Source organism: Diuraphis noxia, unplaced genomic scaffold (assembly GCF_037042655.1).
Source record: "Diuraphis noxia isolate RWA-SAM2 unplaced genomic scaffold, SU_Dnox_SAM2 contig0001, whole genome shotgun sequence".
NCBI classification, from domain to species: domain Eukaryota; kingdom Metazoa; phylum Arthropoda; class Insecta; order Hemiptera; family Aphididae; genus Diuraphis; species Diuraphis noxia.
Window position 1 is genome coordinate 101,963,733 of NW_028301711.1, and position 19,604 is coordinate 101,983,336.

Here is a 19,604-nt window from a genome sequence, read left to right on the forward strand (position 1 = left end):
TAGTATATGACATATGTATAGCAGGGATAGCAACTCAAAGTTACTAGAGGGCCAATTTTTTGGATAAATATTATAATTTATAGAAAGGCCTGATCTAAAATACAATTATCAATCGACTGCAAAATAAATTTTACGGTTCAATTTGTTTATTGAATATAACATTAAAAAATAATATATTAGTTGAAAAATATCTTTTTTTATTGATTACAAGTAATTTTATTTTTATTTTAGATTCAAAACAAAATGAGGAATGTATTGATTTTACGATGATGTATGTTGCAATATGAATAAAAAATTTAATTTAATTAATATTCAACAACATTTCTTAACATAATTTTGGTATATATTTTGTAAACATAGTGAAATTTAACAAATAATAAAAAACAAATTTATATAAGGTATGTAAAATATATAAATTTAAAATTATGGGGAAAAAAATTGTGAAAATACTTTTGATCAAGGACATGGTAGTTAAGATAAAAAATATATGCAAAAAGTATAATAAGGATTAAAATAATCTACTTAAGATTATTGTCACGTGCGGGTGCCGGTGTAACGTTACGCCAGCGCCCGGTTAGGAAAATCGGTTTTCCTGGTACGCGGTTTAGGTTAGGAATTCCGAATTTTCGGTTACGAATGGTTACTAATCGGTTACTAAAGTCTAGTTTAGGTTTGAACTTTCTAAGTTTATTATTTCAATATGCGGGTGCTGGTGTAACGTTACGCCAGCGCCCGGTTAGGAAAATCGGTTTTCCTGGTACGCGGTTTAGGTTACGAATTCCGAATTTTCGGTTACGAATGGTTACTAATCGATCACTAACGCATGGAACCAATTTTGAAGAATTTGGTTTAGGTTGTGGTGCTAGTGTAACGTACCTTTCTCTGACGTATCTCCCAAATTTTTATTCATCAATGTGTATTTTATTCATTTAGTAAAATTATTTAAATAAAATTATTTATTTATTTTATGTGCCTAAAATTTAAATACCTAAATTGTATTCTAATTTCGCTAACTATTCTATCACTATTTATTTAATAACCACTATTTATTATTAATTTTATAACTGTTCAAAATATTTATTTCGAAATTCTCAAATTAATTACCCACTAACAGTAACTATTATATTTATTACCCAATACTCTAATTTTCACTACGATTTACTTCTTACTAATTTATTTAATATAATACTTATTCTAGGGCCCCTAAGTTACTCTATTATATATCTTTTCTCAATTACACTTTATTCAATTTTACTCTTTAGTATTTCTCTTTTAATTCAACTTATATATGTATGTGCGCACATTTATTTCAAATATTTATTCACTTATTTATTTCTTCTTTTTAAAACTCAATTATCCATTTATATCAATATTTCTCAAAATCACAAAAATTATGGTTTAACTACCATTTAATAAACTCTCAATTACTTTTTAACTCAATATCTCTTTATTTCAATTCAATTTATTATATGACATTGCATTATATTACATTACATTACATTACATTACGCGCGTAATTCCAATTATATATATACTCTTTATTATTTTCTCAATTATATTATATTCACTTTCATATCTCAATATTATTCTCATTTATTTTCACTTATATTCATTTCATATTAATTTATACCACAAAATTATTCTCATATAACATTTATTTAAATTCACTTTATACTCAGTTATTCTCTTTATAACACTTTTATCGGTACATATACCCTTTATATACTCAACATTTTTCCTACACTTTTATACATTACCTACCATATTATTTCTTTAAGTAGATAACATATATATATTTCTCAAAATTTTCCTACACTTTTATACATTACCTACAATATTATTTCTTTAAGTAGATAATATATATATACACCTTCACAATAATTTTTATACGATGGTCCTAACAGATCCAAAGGAGACGTGACAGAGCCTTATAATTAAAATTCCTACATAAATAAATACCCCAAAACTTAAATTACAACTCACAATACTGTCACTGCTTGAGTTGCTTCCATTGTTGCTCTGGTTGTTGTCCTGACTGCTCTAGCTCCTTGCTACGTAGATTCTCTTTTTTCCCGGAGTTGCTGGAAGGTGATCAGTCCTCCAAACGTGACTCTTGGGTGAGTTGCCTCCGTGAAGATGAAAACAAAAATTTTTCAGCTTCCCATTGATGGAAAATCCTACCGACTGCGCCAAATTTGTAGCGTCCCAGCATACAGGAGGACAAACGACTGGTGTTGAGGTAGATGGATTGGGTGTAATAAGTATAACAACTTAATTTGTGGTTAATTTATTAGATATTTATATGATTACTATGTAAATAAAACACTTTTATTTAATTGTAAAATATTCTAAGTCCGAATAATTAAATTGGACTGGTGTTTGGCGTGAAGGTGCTTGCTCTGACTCTGGTGGCTCACGTCTGAATTGGGTCTAATCGGGGCTCTCCTATATAGTCCAGATAGTCCTACTCCCTGCGTTTCCTCTCCTATCGATAAGATACGTATGTGTCCATGGCCGAGTCGTGCAAAAGCGTACGCGTGTATTATTTTAATATCGCAGCTTCCCACGCCCATGCGACCGGCGGCCACATCCTGGTTATTCGCGATACGTAATCTCCATAACCCGACGACATTAATCATATCTCTAGATACGCCTGCCAAGACTACGATTTCATATTTCATATTTCGTATATTTAATTCCAATTATGGTAATATTTTGGAAAAGCTAGAAGTTTGGCCTTCGATATAACTATTGAGGTCCTACACAATAGAATTGGTTGGCGAAATCATACGCCCCAGGGTCACTTATACATATCTACGTGTATATGCGTGTTTAGATGTCTCAGCGGGACGTCAGTACATAGCACTCCTAATATACATAAAATGAACACAAATATGAGAGAATGTGTGTCTGCCGAAGAAAGATTATTGATAACTCTGAGGTAAGTGTTATTAGACTTTATTGAATTATAAGGTTCTGAATATCTTATATTTTAATCGTAATAATAACATAATATCAACAAATAACTAAATTAAGAAATTAATAATGATTATTAAAATAACTATAATGGTGTGAAACTGGACTCGCGCTCCTCATCGTAGTTTTCGACTTTCCCAGAAAAGTTGCATTTGATGGTGAACTCCCAGATGTATACGACGTGATAGACTGCGAAGTGTGTGTTGACGGAAATGAAATTGTAGATGGCGACGAGAATGTTGACGATGGTTGGGATATTTCATCTATAACGCTGAAAATTTTTCGTTTAAATAATTTAATCTGATCCTTACTAAAATGCTCAACTTCAGGTATCAAACTTAATAAAAACATCTTGAGAGCTTCTTTGTTTTCACTGTTGTAAGAATTAGTAACTAAATTTGCTTCCAATCTCTCCTTTTTTGCTTTAAAGTATTCAGCCACACAATTATCTGCTTCCACTGCCGATTTATTTTTGAACTTCAGGTTTTTCTTATTTCTAGACGAGAACTGTTCTTCAGGATGGTTAATTTGTTGCAATAGTACTGGTGATGCTGGTGATGCGGAAGGTGATAGGAATGGTGCTTCTAACGTTGGCGATGATGGAAGTGGTGGCGGTTGTAGTTCTGAAGACTGCTCTGAGTACGATGAGTTTGTCAGACCATCACATATTTCTGTATTTTCTATCGTTTCATCAGTCGTTTCGTCTTGCGGTTTCTCCGGAAGATTACCAGTGGACGGCGGAACCAACGTTTTTATAAATGGGATGGAAAATTGCATGGCATCTGCTAAATAGTATGCTTTTTTATTTCTACCAGACCCACTTGCCGGAGTTTTAATTTTCCGTGTAAAAACAGTACGAAGATTTCGCCATTTTTCTTTACACTCGGACGCTAAAATCATTATAATAAAAATAATAAATAATAAATATAAAAAAAAACCAGGAACTCGTTGTGCTGTTTAGTAGCTATCGAGTGAATCTCGTAAATGGTAGTGTAAGTAGGATTTTTGACCACTGTCGACCACTGGGACTCACTGTCCCTTAGGACAGTGTGATCCGCAGGGCCGTGGTTACTGGTTATGTACTCGCTCCGGTCGCCTAACTAAATTACGAATATTTACAGTGACTACACAGTTTCATATAGGTAATAAATTATGTAATAATATTTACTTATATTTTAACAGATAATAGGCTACAGGATGTACATTTGTGTCTCTTTCATTATACTTTGCAAGAGGAGAAACTACAGTTGGAACTATTGTGCACGAAACAACTAAAATAATCTGGGACACGTTAAATGAAATATATATGCCGGTACCAACTAGAGAGCATTGGAAATTGATAGCCGATCGTTTTGAGTCAATTTGGAATCTCCCAAACTGCATTGGAGCTCTGGACGGGAAGCATGTACGAATAGAGAAATTTCCCAACACAGGTTCACAAAATTATAACTATAAATCATACCATTCTGTCGTTTTAATGGCATGCTGCGATGCAGATGGATTATTCACGATGATAGAATCGGGATACGCGGGAAGAAACAGTGATGGAGGCATTTTTAAAGCTAGTGCAATGAAGTATTGGATTACCCACGGAGGTTTCGACATCCCTTCACCTTCCCCGTTAACATATGATGAGACAAATAGTCCATTTCCATACTACTTTGCAACTGATGAAGCATTCCCGTTATCGCAGTATTTATTGAGGACTTATTCCAAAAGGACATTAGACAATGTTAAAAGAATATTCAACTATAGGTTAAGCCGTGGACGGAAAACTATTGAATGCACCTTGGCATGGCGGCAGAAAAGTTTCAAGTACTAAATGGTCCCATACGATGTCGAAAAGTAGAATCAGTGAATGACATTATTAAAGCGGTTTGCATTCTACACAATTATGTACGTAAACGAGAGGGTATCGTCTATAGGTCCACAGACACGCAAGAAGATCATGAAATAGCCGCAGTAGGTATAGACACAATAATACCAACACAGGTAACAATAAATGAAAGATCTTCAGCGAATACTATTAGAAATTATTTATCTAATTATTTTCTTTCTCCTCGTGCATCTCTACTATGGCAATGGAAATACACTGTACCAGAAATAAGAAATACGATACGTTATGATACGACAACATGATTATTATTATGTAATTATACTTATAATTATAATTTATAAATAAAATCAAAGTACAATGTAGTACAATAGTACATAAACAGCTAGTATATCATGTTATTTTTTTTATGGTATTTTTAGACACTTTATTATTAATATAGCTTGGATAAAGATAAATACAATTCGTATAGGGAAATATTATTTTTAGAACAGCTGAAACGTAATAATTCATATTGAAATATTATTCTAAATACTGCATTCGTTTATTTGGCCCTTTTTTAAAAGACTTGTTTTTAATTTATACTCCGTGTATTGTGTATATAAGTGTATATAGGTGTATATTATAGGTACATATATAATTACATTTTTTACATACCTGTCATGTTTACTTTGGCTGCTATCTCGTGCCATGCTTTTTCTGTCAGGTCTTTTCTTGAGTACCCAGAAAGATTATAATTATATAAAAGTTCGTGTTTTTCTACCTCCTCGACATATTTAATGTTTGCCAACTGCTCATTCATTGCGAATGAATTATCAATTTATCAAAATATAATATTCATGTATTATATAATAATTATAATAATAAAATAATAATTTTAATACATTTTAAGTAATAAATTAATCATTTATTACAATGCAATCACGCAACTGAAACCGAAATTCGACCTGCAAGCACAGTTGCACGCGACCAGTTGGAAAATAATTACAAACCGATTTGGTTTTGGTCGACAAGTGTGCGGTTCCTATTACGCTAGACAAGCAAAATCGCCAAACGGTTGCTCGCGCAACTGATTTGAGATTCTCGTTGCAAAACAGTTTTACCGTGTGCGGAGGGCCTTACGCCTGCAACTGATTTACAACTTTTGTCCCAAAACGGTTGCACCGTGTGCGCTTGGCCTTATTGGTTATTATCCAACTACGGATTTACATTAGATTATCTATTATTATTTCAAAAATTACTAATGTTTTTAAAAATATTTTTTTACATAGTTTCAAGTTGTTCAAAAGCCAACATTTTTATTAAAAAAATATATTTTAAAATATTATCCTTATCATTTTTTAAGTTTTTTACCTTTTTGAATGACAACATCGAAGTATAGTAAGCATAGTTTCTAGTAGTTAAAAAAACCAACGTTTTAATTAAAAAATTATATTTTTTAATATTTTTTATTCTTATAATTTTTTAATTTTTTTGAATGAACATTGAGTTTTAATTTCATATTACAAAGCAGAATATTTTTCTTAGTATTTTGATTCATAAAAATCAAATTTAGGACGAATAGTTTATAAGTTAAAAGTATTTAAAGTTTGATTTGCAGAGTGGAGTGGTACGGGGTTACCCCGCAAAATGGTTGTCCACTACTCCGTTTGTCTAAACTTTAAATACTTATATCTCATAAAATACTCGTCCTAAATTCGATTTTTATGAATCAAAATACTTAGAAAAATATTCTGCTTTGGAATATGAAATTAAAACTCAATGTTTATTCAAAAAAGTAAAAAACATAAAAAATTATAAGAATAAAAAATATTAAAAAATATAATTTTTTAATTAAAACTTTGGTTTTTTTTTAACAACTAGAAACTATGTAAAATAATATTTTCAAAAACATTAATAATTTTTGAAATAATGAGTGTTCAATGATAAAAGATTCACCCGGTATAGTTATTTGCTTCACGGAAGGATATAAAATTTAGATCGAGTTTAAGTGGAATGTTTATTTAATGAATATAACTTAAAGCGCATAATACATCCTTATTAGCTCATGATTAACATAGGTAGTATTTTTGAATCAAGTTCAACCTAATATCAAATTTCCGTGGTATACTTTGTATTTATGTAAATATATATAGATTAAGTATCAATAAAAAAAAAAAAATTACTATTAATTTTGTCCTGTATTTTTTTTTGTTTTTAAATATGATCACCCTAGTCTATATCTCTCCCCGGATCACATTATTACAATCGCAGTAATCGCACCCTTCGACCATATAAGCTAATAGACGCGGTATACGGTAAATATCTTGTTATTATATGTACTTTAATCAATGATGAAATCCAATAAAATAATAAAATAATTGTTATGTATTTGTTAACGTAAATGATCCACAACTATACTAAATATTATTTATTAGAATATAATTACTTGGTTACACAATATATAAATATATTATATAAAATATTATTCAATTAATAGTAAGAATACAATATTTAATCAAACCATTATTGTATTTTACCATTTTAGTAGACAGTAGTTACCTCATACCTAGTCCTAGTGAGGTGTATTTGCCATTTGGTGTATCATATGAATATCAAAAATAAAATAATGCAACCAAAAACTAAGCTTTTCAACATTTATACTTTAACTATCGTTATAATAAAACCATGATCATTTATCAAACATTTCAAAACACAATACTTTCAAGTTTCAAAGAAAGCAGTTTGAAACTATGAAAGCTAGAATGTGAAAAATAATTTTCGACGACAAGGGACGGACTCGAGACATACAATACGACACATGATATAACTATCATGATACGACAGAAAAAAATGTGTTCCAAACGGCAAACGCTGAGAGCCTATGAACGAGTGAACACCAAATAAACAAATTAATAATAACTTGAAATTGTTTTGCCCAAACGTGACGTCATATCATTAAACATGATGGCTACATAATTGTGCCTATACAAGCATATTATGATAAGGCGCGTCTATTAGAGGTGCGTTTCGCCAGCACTGCCACTTTCGAATTTTAATGTCAAACATCGACAGTATTATGTACTTTTTTTTAGTTAAATTATTAAATAATTATAATTAATTATATATATATATATTATAATAATTAAATTATTAATTAAATTTTGTACACCCCCCCAAACACGACCAAAACCGTTTTTCCTATGCGCGTGCTGGGGAAACGTTTCCCCAGCACTGCCAATGTCGAAAATCTAAAAAATTCAATTTTAAACTGTACAGTATTATGTACAAAAAACTGAAATTTGAAGATTTAAAATGAGGGGGCTATACTATTTTTAGGGGGCTAAGCCCCCCTAAGACCTCCCCCCAGTTTACGCCTATGCTGAACGCCTGAACACTTTTCCGTCAACAAAATCGTGATAAATGATGGCCGTCGAACAGTTGAGTTTGGTGCGATCTTCGACCATATAAGCTAATAGACAGGTGCGTTTCGCCAGCACTGCCACTTTCGAATTTTAATGTCAAACATCGACAGTATTATGTACTTTTTTTTGTACAATTTTGTACAACTAAAATTAAATTTTGTACACCCCCCCAAACACGACCAAAACCGTTTTTCCTATGCGCGTGCTGGGGAAACGTTTCCCCAGCACTGCCAATGTCGAAAATCTAAAACATTCAATTTTAAACTGTACAGTATTATGTACTTTTTTTTGTACAATTTTGTACAACTAAAATTAAATTTTGTACACCCCCCCCAAACACGACCAAAACCGTTTTTCCTATGCGCGTGCTGTGGAAACGTTTCCCCAGCACTGCCAATGTCGAAAATCTAAAAAATTCAGTTTTAAACTGTACAGTATTATGTACTTTTTTTTGTACAATTTTGTACAACTAAAATTAAATTTTGTACACCCCCCCAAACACAACCAAAACCGTTTTTCCTATGCGCATACTATTATGTACTTTACTTGTGTATATTTTAATCGAATGATGATACAAATATAAAATACATAAAACGTAGGTAGTATACTATTTTATTCCTGTTTTACGTAATACTTAATATACTTTCCATTCTAATTTATTATTTATACACATTTTATCATACCTTTTGTTATCCAATAGATAATGAAAAATTCTTATACTTGCTTACAGTCTCTTCCGTATTTGAAATTATATCATTGATATTTGATATACCATTTAATTTATTGACGTGAATGATGTGATTATATTTTTAATACCAAAAGTCCGAAATGTCAATTTATCATTTTCTTTATAAATCTATATCAAATATGTGGGTAAGAATAAAAGTATTTTTATAATATTTATATATTTTTGTATACAGTATTATACGCCACGGCGTGGTTTAATTAATAGGTTGGTAATAATATGGATGAAAAGGATATTTGATGTAAAATAAAATTATTTTATACTTTTTGTATACTGTTAGCATTTTTTGTAAGGAGTGTTGTTTTTATTATTTTACATAAAATTACAGTAATATAGAATCATTATTTACTGAATGTTTTACTTAGTATATAATAGTAATTCAACATTTACATTTTTTTTTTGCCGGTTTTACATTTTCTTTTAGATCATCGTATAATTCCCAATGATCGTTTGACCTATATGCAAATCCTTTATAATGTCCACATGATACTCTTAAACCTGTACGCTGTCCTCCTTCAAATACTACAACACCTCTCAGATAGTAAATTTGATTTTTTAAATTCAGAGTTTTTGGAATATTATCTAATGTCATCATTGTTTCTTTTGCATAATTTTGATGAATTTGATCAATGTTTGTTGCACTTGTTGACGAGTGAAAATCTATAATAAAGAAATAATAAATCAGCATAATATTAGAAAATTATAAAAACCTAATACATTTTACTTTACCTCGAGGAAGAGACACTAATTCCACCAATATATGCGTCATTACGCTTACCGTTATATATCTTTTGGAATCACAGTAGTCACAGTTAATTTCTTCTCTTATCAAAAATGTGTCCATTGATTCTTGAATATTTATATGACCATCGAATGCAATCAGTTTGATAACCTCATAGCTATGTGGATCAATTGAAAATTCTGGACAGATGTAATTCGTACAATAATTTGTTGTTTTATAAGATGGCAACGTTTTCAACAATTTGCTTGCTGTTGATGATATAGTATCCATTGCATCTATTGTTTTTACATCACCAATATATTCGTTATCAGACAGAAAAAATGGAGCCAGTAATAAAATACGTTCTCTGTACATATTTTTTTTCAGTTTAGGACATATCATGTTAATAATAAATTTTGCAGTTTTATTTTGCTTTGCTTTGCGGGATAAAAATTCAAAATAAGTACTACTATCAGCTGCAGCACATGCTAAAATACTTAACAAGGAATCTGATGAGCAGCTGTTGTCTAGAATGATTTTACCTAATCTTGGAATGTTGTATGGTTTGTTACGAAATGTATTGCCATTCTTGAGAAATATAATTACCTTTCCAGAACCTTTTTCATTTAAATCGACATGGTCAAATCCTGGCTGTGGCATAAGATACGATTCAGCAGATCGACATTGTGATATAGTCGATGATTTTTGTTTTTTTTGCCAATGTTCAACAGCTTCACATTCTTTAGCTTTCTCGGCGCATGTTAGACATATCCGTGATTCTCCAAATCCTTCTTCACTGTGTGTATTCTTTACGGAGCAACCAAATAAATGCACTGGTTTGTTACAAATTGTACATCTATGTATGCCCGTTGGAAAATCTCCATTTTCACATGGTAAACAAAACATTTGAATAGTGATTTTTTTTTTTTAATTGTATTATTTTCATTATTTTCATAAGGTTCAATACGTTTTGTATCATTTTTTTCAATTTCGTGTTTATCAAGTAGCTCATTAGATTTTTCTATCATTTCTGTATCTGGGTAATAATTTATATTTTTAATTTCATTTGAGGAATAATTTCTATCAACTAATTCTTCATGTACTACACTTCCACTGTATTTCTCAAAAATATTATCATCTGTACAATAATCTTCACCAGATACTGTTTGATTATGGTTCGACAATTGATAATTATTATCTTCACTTATATTCTGTTCTATGTATTCTTCATTATTAAGGCCGGGTGTTGTATTCAATGACTGCGAGTCTCGTAATAGTAAATGATCTCCATTATAATATTGTAATAGCTTTTCTGTAAAATCATCTACTCTTATAGGTAATTTATCTGCTTCAAACACTCTATTTTTTAGCTGATTAAAATTGCATTCAACACGACTACTTGAAACGGTAGCATCTCGGGCGAGACCGTTTTCGACCAAAAACGTACCCTTCCCTTTTCGGCCGATTCACTTTTCGACCAAATTTAAAAAAAGTCTATTCCCTTTTCGACCAAAATTGTACCCTTCCCTTTTCGGCCGATTCACTTTTCGACCAAATTTTAAAAAAACGCCAATTCCCTTTTCGACTAAAATCGTACCCTTCCCTTTTCGGCCGATTCACTTTTCGACCAAATTTAAAAAACATCGATTCCCTTTTTGACCAAAACAAAAAGTTTTGTAATATGATATGTAAAATAAAGAAAATAATATACAATATAATAATATACTTTAGAGTTTAGTTTATACAGTTATTAGTCGTGCGTTGTAAACTAGAACTTGCTGATGCCCATATTTCTGGAGGATAGTCACAATCGTCTGTTAAATAGTTGTCAATGAGATAGTCTGCATATTTGATAACTTTATCATCTATAGGACGATCAGCCATAAAGTTTTGAAGAAAACAATCTAAAACATTATTTGGTTCTAGAAAAAGCAATCCAAAAGTGTGGCGCAACCATAATCCAATTTCTGAAGATCGGTCTTGATATTCAGTAGTCAGTCCTACTTTTTGGATTTGGCGATACCAAGCTTGGGTTAAGTGGAACCTACACCCAATAATTTGAGTTTGTGGCCAAATTGCATGGACTGCGTTAATTATTGCTTTTTCATAATCTGTCGTTACATACTGAGGCAATAATGTTACACCTAAAGAAGTGCATTTCTGTAATATCAAATGAAATGCATGAATGTAAGTTTCGGTAGTCTTGTTTGGAAGTAAACAAAATATTAATGGAATATAGTTTCCGTTTTTAAGACCATGGATAGTGAACATTTGTGTAAAAAAACGAGCCGATATATATATATATATAGGTTTTAATAATTTTCAATATGTACCTATAACATAAAATATAATACCTATATTAAACTTTTTGTATTGTATAATTTTGTTAATATAACATAAAATATAATACCTAGGTAGGTATATTAAACTTTTTGTATTGTATAATTTTGTTGTTGTATTTTTTATAAAATATTATACGCATTATGACATATTAACATAACATAGAAATAATGCTAATATATAGGTATTCTATTTTACAAAAATTATATACCAATTATTTTCTTTATTTTACATATCATATTACAAAACTTTTTGTTTTGGTCGAAAAGGGAATCGATGTTTTTTAAATTTGGTCGAAAAGTGAATCGGCCGAAAAGGGAAGGGTACGATTTTAGTCGAAAAGGGAATTGGCGTTTTTTTTAAATTTGGTCGAAAAGTGAATCGGCCGAAAAGGGAAGGGTACAATTTTGGTCGAAAAGGGAATAGACTTTTTTTAAATTTGGTCGAAAAGTGAATCGGCCGAAAAGGGAAGTGTACGTTTTTGGTCGAAAACGGCTATGCCCAGCATCTCCATACCCAAAAGTTGTTCTCATAATCCCGGACCAGCAGGGATACAACTTCATGGCCTTGACTATCAGTGGAACCAATTCGGGTATAAATTGAGCGTTGTCGTATTCGCCTTCAATTGTCTCAACTTCTAATTTACAATTATTTGCTATTAATGAAGCCCAATTCATAAACGAGCTATCAAATTTATCATTAATGTTTTCATCATGAGGCTCTTGATCATTTATATTATTTAACACATTTTCTTCGATTAAATTATCAAAAGTTTGTATATATGATGATTTATTTGAAATCAGGGTCTGAAGATATCTCTTACTTATAGCGCAAGGTGTTTCTACTGAAGTATCTGTACGTACTAAAAGTGGGCCATCATACTTACTCAATGCTATTTTAAAAATAGCTTCTAAAATTTCTTTTGTTTCTTCCATCGACGTACAATATATCAAAAGAGTCATTGATCTCACAAATAATTGTTTCGTTCTGGGAAATTTTGATTTATTTAGTGGACTCCATTGCGTTATTAATTTTACAAAATGATTAATGTCATTCCTTACGTAACATGATGGTAAATTATTTGAATTGGTATTCATAATTATTTGAAAACATGTAATTAGGTAATTTTCAAGCGAATCGTATTGGGTGAATGATTGTACTAATTCTGACATAAGAGCTAAAGACTGATCAGAAACAACCATTTTAGGAGCTTTGACACCGCATTTCAACCATCTTTTCAACCACATGCATATACTTAAAGTATCGTGTTGCTCAGATATCATCGATAACACTGTGAAAGATTTCCCATAAGCTTCCATTACACCTTCGTATAGAAACAAGTGGCTACTTAAATTATTATCAGGTCTTTTAATCTTTCTACATCATCCACCAGTCGCATCAAATGATATGCATGGAGTATCTATTTTTGAATACAATTCTTTGTAAATTTGTATTTGCTTGTTACTCCATAAATGAACAAAAAACTTGTCGTAACCAATATCATGGACTGCTGAACCATAAGCCGAATTGTATTTTATCATTTGTATAGCTATTATTGGATCAGAATGTAACCGAGTTGCAGAAATTGCTTTACTTTTAGCAGTCCTTAGTGTTGATAAACTTGGAATTTGTACAGAGATATTATCACCTGCAATTTATTTATTCCGATGTTTAATTAGTTGGAAAAGAAACGAAGAAGATAAAAATAAAGTAATAAGTAGAAAGCAAATATGTAAGTAATTAATGTAAATTTAATATGTAACGTCGGCTAATAACCATGTAGTTGATGCCTTAAACAATTAATAAAAAAAAAAAAGATTAAAATAAAATAAAATCCAAGATCTAATATTTTTGTATTTTTTTAATCTATTAAATTTGATAACGGAAAAACTATATACCAAAAGAGAAACGGAATTAATTCAAATTATAAAGTATTGTAGTGATTTTAATAAAATAAATTTTTTTTGAAAAAATAAAAATACATTAGTTTGTAAGAGTTCTACGATAACATATATTATTATATAAGTACAGTATGTAACAAAAGTATAACTATAATCTACCCTATAATAGTGCTTGATAATTGTTGTTGTTTTTTTTTTTGAAAAATATAAAAATAAAAATTCGGCCAATTAAAACTTACAGTAAAAACATATTTAAAATATAAATTACCATCACACATTAAACGGGTAGCTTCATTACGCTGGAAAACTGAAGGATTTACATGTGCATCTAACATCGTAGTTAATGCTCGTGTTTTTTCGCTACCATGTAACCTCCGTTTTTTTGAATGAGGAATATCATAAATTCCCGAATAAGTGCATTCCATTATCATTCTATATAAACACATACAAATAAATTTTTTTTAAACGAAAATACACATAGTTATATCTAACCATTGGCTGACTAAAAGATATATATAGGATATATAGATGGTCTATACATAATAAATAATAACCTAATATTAGCCTTAATATCTCTGAAAACAAAGAAAATGTGTCAGTTTAAAAAACATCTTACCTCGATTCTGTGTCTGCTGGAATATCTTTAACAACGCCGTCGAAAATCGAGCCACAATTAGAACAACGGCCTCGAATTGTTAAAAAATATTTACCAATTAAACTAACATTAGCTTTTTTAAAAATCAGACAGCAAGGTAATTTTGTATGTAAAAAAAAGTGCTCTTGTAAAATATTAGTCCACTCAAAAGGAGACATTACTTGATATATCCTAGGTCCTCTCTTACAAGTATATTTCTTACTAGTAGAACGAATTGATTGCCACTCGTTATCAGAAAATGTAATCGAAAATATTAATTCTGTCCCGGTTCTATTATCGTCTTCATCTTCTGAGGTACTACATGAATATGGTACTAAAAATTATAAAATGCAATTTTAAATTCTACTCAACTGTAAATACCTTATGTATTTAGAAAATTTGAAATTGATTTTTATAAATATATATAGTTATTAATTAATACTATTACTATACTATGTACATATTATGTTTCACTTAATTATATTTATCATTATATTTTTTGTCATTATAGAAACTCTAAAAAAAACTGTCAAAAACTCAACGATAATTATAATGTTCATGAAAACATCCATATAATTTTTAAATATGCCAAAAAATGCACTGAATAATTAATAAACAGATGATTTCATTTTAATTACGTTGTTTTTTAAATGAGTAAATTCAAATAAAATTAAGCATAAAATAGTGTTAGAAATACAAAAATAACATGAACAATTTAAAATATTCAAGTATTTAATAATATATGCAACAAAAATATTCAAATTTTACTATTAAATCATCTGAAACAATTTTGTGCCTCTAATGTTATTATATAGTAATATAAGTATAATACCTACCATTAGTACAGACTTCTTTGACTTCTTTTTCAACTAATGCTGCCAAGTCTGTCAACCCTAATTTTTGTTTTATACCTCCACGATTCAATGCAACACGAACTCGTATAGACCCGGGTGTTTGTTGCTCCATATACTTCGTATTAATATTTTCGGCAATTTTATTCCAGACGTCTGCTTGAATACCGACTATTTCTAATAAATTCGTAAAAAGGAACTGATAATTTTATTTTACTTTATTTCAGAGTTGAAAGTATTAACAAAAATTAGAGATGTGGATTTTACGTAAAAAAGTTTTTTTGTAATTTACCAAGTAAATTTACCCAATTTACAGTAAAATTGGCAAGTTTTTATTAAAATTCAATTTATAGTGTACCTGTTGAATTTTTTCACAATTTTATGTAAAATTTCCCGTTTTTCACTTAATTTTTAGTTTGTTTTTCTCAATTATTTAGAAAAGTATTAAGAATTTTTCACTTTTAACTCACCAAAATATTAAAAAAATTTTAAGTGCGTTTGAATTTTAAATTTTTACGAAATAGCGTAACGATAACGATTTATCCTCAAACGATTTAAATATTTGTAATTATTCAAAAAGTATAAGTCGTAGATACTTGAAAATTTCACAAGTTATTTAAATTGGCATTTTCTTTACATGATTTAATTTTCAAAATATTTTGACTTTTTTTGGGATATTTACAAAGTTCCTCATAAGTTATTCTTATAATGATTAAAAAATTATGAAAATACATAGGTACGATTTTTTTTTATTAGCATTTGAAGTTCAAATATTGACTTAATACGTAAAAATTACGGCAATTTTCAAATTATCTTAGATAGAAATTCATAAAAGTTTTTCTTTTTACATCTAAGATTTGAAAATTTAATACAAGGCTCCTATCATATTTTTACAATAGCATTTGAAAAATAAAAGAAATATATAGCCACAATTTTTTTTTACATGCATTCAAATTTTAATTTCGACAACATGTAAAAATCACGAAAATTCGTAAATTATTTTATCCTAGAAATTCATAAAAAAATTTCCTTTAATTGAGTATTAACCAAATTATAAATGTTTAAACAGCCAAAGTCCTAATATTCACACAAAAGTACAGAGTAGTCGGCGGCGGCGATTATAACGTCATGCAATATTTATCCATTTTTGGTTTAACGTAAAATAACTGCTAATGAACTTATTTTTTTCGAATGGACTAATTAAATGTATTTAAAAGTAACTCATAATCTGTCTATTCGTATAATTATATCACATTTTGGTTTAATATTAATGAAATAATAACAATTATATTATAAATTATAATGCACCACAGTCATAGCACATAAGAGTACTGATTGATAATAATATTATGCGAGTCTTCACTCACTTCTAGTTTTAGCTACGAGTTAAAACTAAAATAGCCAGTTTAGACGTAAAAAATCTATAGGTATTTGATGTCACGATTAAAACAATATTACACACGTTTACTGCAGTGAATACAATATGGTAAATTCGTAATATAATTTATTTAAGTGTTATTTTTTTTCTAAAAGATTAAGCCAAAATGTGATATAATTATACGAATGGAAAGATTATGAGGTACTCTTAAATATATGTTATTAGTTCAGTCGAAAGAAAATAAGTTCATTAATAGTTATTTAATTATTTTAAGTTAAACCAAAAATTAATAAATATTGCCGTGCATTATAATATTATATGGCCTCCGCCGCGGCGAACGAATCCGTAACGTCACCCGCAAAGTCAAAATTTAACGTAACTAGCGAAAAAATAATCATAAACGAATTTTAGTTGTATCATTACCTTAGTTAGATTATATTCTATTTTTTATGGTAATAAAATAATTATCGATTTAATTATATTTTATAAAAATATATAAAAAAAAATTATTATCAGTTGTATTGTCCTTTAAACAATCTTAAAATAATTGTAATACTTACTGTTTTTGTCCAGTATTATTTCATTTTTAAATTTGATTATTTCACTGTCTATAACATTATTGATGAGTTTAGGTTTTCTTCCTCTAGTTTCTTCCGCCATTATAAAATCTATTATTTTAAGTTAATAAAATACATTTTACAGCATAATAATACTATGATTATAATATTTGTAACTCTATAAGTTAAATAAATACGTAATAATATAAATAATTCTTACCTTATTACGTCCAATTTAAATTAAACAACAAAATAGTATAAGTAATTATTATTGATTCGGTGACAACAATAAAATTAATCAGTGTCAACCGTTTGAATCAACTGATTCGTACGGAAGCGTTGAAGGGCCAACCATATGTTTTTTTTATCTCATTATTATGGATTATCACAAGTCGTTATTATGAATTATAACTAGTAATAACGGATTCGATAAGTCGTAATAACGGATTCGAATATTCGATAAGTCATAATAATGGATTGAACAACTCATAATAATGGATTGAACAACTCGTAATAATGGATTAAACAAACTCGTAATAATGGATTGAACAACTCGTAATAATGGATTGAACAAACTCGTAATAACGAATTGAACAAGTCGTAATAATGGATTGAACATATTTATAATAATGGATTGAACATATTCGTAATAATTGATTGAACAACTCGTAATTACCTATTACTAATATTACGCGTTGAAGAGTCATCTTTATGTTTTTTATTTCATAATTATGCATAGGCGTGCGCAGACTTTATTCGCAGGTTATGCAAAAAGGAAAATAGGGCCCCTTCACAAATTCTAATCTTTCCTTAATTTATTCTAAAAAACAATTCTAAGCCGTTAAACATTTTTTTTAACACATATAGGATTCAATTTACAATCTAAGTTTTTGCAAATATACTACTTAGCTTTATTTCTTCATTTTTTTTCTGTGCTTTTTTCCTTTTTGTGGAACCACTAGGGTAATTATTGGTCTTCTGAGACATTTTAAATTTTAACAACAGAACTTAATAATGTCAATAAGGAATAAATTAGTCTAAACACTCTAAACGATTAACGAATTATGTCAAAAAACATCGGCTCGTCGAAATACAGTTCAACTTTTCATGGTAAACGTTCTATTGCCTATCAGTAACGTTTGGCGGCAAAATCACAGATATGAGATAACAAAACTTAAAGCTTATCTATCCAACCACTAACCAGTACCATATTATAACAATTATAGTAGTAATACTTATTAAATTATGCCATGATTACACATCGATGTTGACATGATACCAGACTCAGTTATAATAATAATATGGTCTTTGATTACAAACTATAAAAACAATAATAATTATTCTATTCTTGCAACATAGATAACAATATCTACGTGTTACGCTTTAGTGTATTAATAGTTAAGATTATCTTGCGGGTCGCGAGAAAAGTGAAAACTAAAATTTTTATTATTTTTTCTAATAATATAGAAGATATCAAAAATGCTTTGGTATATCATATATGGGCCCCTCACATAAAGCCGCAGACTATGCAGCGGCATACCCTGCATACCCTGTGCGCACGCCTATGTAATTATGTATTAAAACAACTCACAAGTCGATATTATGAATTAAAACAAGACAGCGCACCTGTGGCTCAGTAGTGTAACTAGGGGGGCTTAGCCCCCCATGACTAAGATTTAACCCCCCCAAAAATATTTTTTATTAATTTTAAATAATATTATTTTCTCTTGGGGAAAAAAAAAATATTTTAAAAACAAAAGTTTTCAAGTAAAATTCGATTATTCATATTGAGAAAGACATTTCGAACGATATTTGAGGAACTATATTAAGATACTATAATAGGTAACTTGGTGTATAAAATGTTGAGTGGAGTATACCATTTTTATGATTGGCTTAAGTTGCTCACGACAATGTCTTATACATAAAATAAAACAAATTGTTGTAAATCCAATAGGTTTTTCTCTTGGTTCAGAAATATGTTGTGTTTGTATGCAATGGGTGGGAGTGGGATGGCCTCCTATAGGATATTTAAGGTTCAAGTTTTGTAAATGAGGGCTGGAGCCACCCTAGAATTTTAAGTTGCGCCTATGCTATGATCAGTGGCGTACATACGGGGGGGTTTCGGGTTCAAACCCCCCAGGACCAAAAAAAAAAAAATGTGATATTATTGAATATGAAAAACGATTCTGAGCGAAGACGGTCAGTCAGTCTATAATATCTTACTAATAGAGTATTTGATGATATAATTGAGAATAAAGTAATT